Below are 2360 nucleotides of genomic sequence, written 5' to 3' on the forward strand. Positions count from 1 at the left end.
AAGAAACAAAGTTGATGTTAACGAAGTGCTAGCAATGACTGGAATAGATTTGCTATAAAATGTGATGCTAAACTGGCAAGGGAGGCAGCATTAGAAAACTAAAAGGATGTGTTATAGGGTGGAGTGTAGGACCTGTGGGCGGTACTCTTGGGGGGGATGTGGAAGGCACTTGACCACCCTTTACAGCAGCATTGACGAGGGAATGCGCTGCATGTGTCGCTCATGGCCTGGTGTCGTCACAACCCCCTCCCAGCCCACGGCCAGAACCAGTCACCAACCAACTCAGTCCGATAACTCCTCCCAGCAAGGTGATTAAGCTTTCTAGTTCCCTCTTCGTCAAAGGTTCTAAACAATTTTATTAGTTTAAACTACATCGTCGGGTACAACACATACCCGGATTACTTATTAATGACATAATATATATTTAAACATGTTCTTTTAAAACAGTCACTGATGGAATATTCCATCCTTTTTTATGCCATGTTCAATCTTCATTCAGGCCAAGAAACAACTGAATTAAAAGGGAAGAGTTATTAAAATAAAAAATAAAATGGTGTATAAAACGCTGAAAGTGTACCAAAGTTGCTTATGAATATAAGGCTTTTTTATTATCCAAATATCAATTCGTGATGAAGATGAAATTTACTCCTTTCTGTATATGTTTCTTTTTTCCTGTAGGAAATGGGAACTCTCAAAATTCTTGAAGATGACTTCTGATCTGCAGCAGTTATTTTTGAGTTCGAGGACATCGAGAGGGATAGAGATCGGTATTGCCGGGATACCATCGTATGTTACAAAAATGTTAAGGAGCTTGATAATTAATAATGTAATGTAGGGCTGGTCATGTTAAACTGACCAACATTAACCTGCATTCTTTTCTATGTCAAAAGGTCTTAATAATATAGAATAAATCCCTCTGTTCTTGTGTGCGGTCCAAACTATAAATGCTTGTTAATTTAATTTTAGGATTTAGGTACATTATTTTGTTTGATAAAAATATGGATTTGGTCGTTATATATGTTTTACAATTTTATTTTATTTTGGTGAAATTACAATTTTAATTTAGTATTTCTACATAGTGGTCTTTTAATGTTTAGATGTATTACAGCAACGTCTTCTCTCTACTACCATGATTTGACTGTTTATATTAGTGTTTGCATATGTTACAAAATTTTAATTTAATTATTATGTGTTTGAATATAATTTTAATTCGATTCATACTCTTTGCAAAAAACATCAAGGACTGTTCAAAAAGAATTTTAATTACAGTAAATTTTTTTGGGTCATTTAATCATAGATTATTTTAAAAATGCAATCGCACACGGGCAACGGGCAGCTTCAATTCTACAACATATTTTCACACGGCCCATAGTTAGTATTAGGCCCAATATGTGCGGGTCAAGGCCTACAAAACCCTAATGCTAACTCAACCCTAAAGCGTCGTAACGGAACCGTGTTGCCTATAAAAGCGAAGCATGTTCATAAGCTTCATGGAGCCATGGCCAGAGTTTTATTATGCCAAAACTAGTTTCTCAATTAGTGTTTCGACGAGGAGTAATGTCTCTCTATGTTTGTATTTTTATCTGACTGGTTCGATTAATTTAATGTTGTTTGCGATATATTTTGATGGAAGAAGAGGATATTAGAAGTGGTTTTCTCTGTGATGATGAATTAACGATGACGAGTCCGATCTATATTCCATTCTTTACAATACTGACGACAAATCGAGGCATTTGTCTGAGAGAATTCCACTCTTCTTTCTGTTCTCTTGTTTTTCCTTTATTTTTGTGATTTTTGAAGCTCGGCATGATGATGATGATATTGATTAATATTTTCATATGATGATTCAAATGATGAATACAATCCTCCTACTCATTCTGAATGCCTCTCATACTCTTAATTTTAGTGTATCTATTAATGTTAGTTCCTTTTGGCATATTGAGAAAGATAGAGAAAGGCGATGGCTGTGATGATAGTGACATTCTTTTTCTGTTGAGTTTTTCCGATGATTCTATTTCAAGCACTTTTGAGCTGCTGTCTTTCTCTTTTCAAAATTTAGGGTTTAGAATTTCTAAATTATTGATTAATTTCACGTTATTTTTATTTATGAATAACGTGATTGGAATAAATCTCAATCCTCTTAAAATTAAGAGTCTTATTAGAGCAGAAAGTTTATAAAAATAATTTATGATCTTTATATTTTTTAATGATTTTATTAAAATATTTATTATAATTTTTCATTTAATTATTTTATTTTAAGAAAATTTGTGATTAAACATAGGATAAAAATTTCAATGTAATAATTAACTACAAAATGTTTCAGATGATAAGAAAATGTATGGTCAAATAAAAAAAGATCT

The 2360-nt window shown here is 32.7% G+C and overlaps 2 non-coding genes across 2 annotated transcripts; both read left to right on the forward strand.

Moving 5' to 3' along the window:
• The first annotated feature begins 1655 nt into the window (after positions 1–1655).
• Positions 1656–1746, forward strand: LOC113870570. The gene has a single exon (XR_003505591.1). It is a non-coding gene; the product is annotated as a small nucleolar RNA SNOR75 (small nucleolar RNA).
• A 55-nt stretch (positions 1747–1801) lies between these two features.
• LOC113870556 lies at positions 1802–1881 on the forward strand. Its single transcript, XR_003505578.1, has one exon. It is a non-coding gene; the product is annotated as a small nucleolar RNA Z105 (small nucleolar RNA).
• The last annotated feature ends 479 nt before the right edge of the window (positions 1882–2360 follow it).

This window comes from Abrus precatorius, unplaced genomic scaffold (assembly GCF_003935025.1).
Source record: "Abrus precatorius isolate BTA unplaced genomic scaffold, Abrus_2018 Scaffold6, whole genome shotgun sequence".
In the NCBI taxonomy this organism is placed as follows: Eukaryota; Viridiplantae; Streptophyta; class Magnoliopsida; order Fabales; family Fabaceae; genus Abrus; species Abrus precatorius.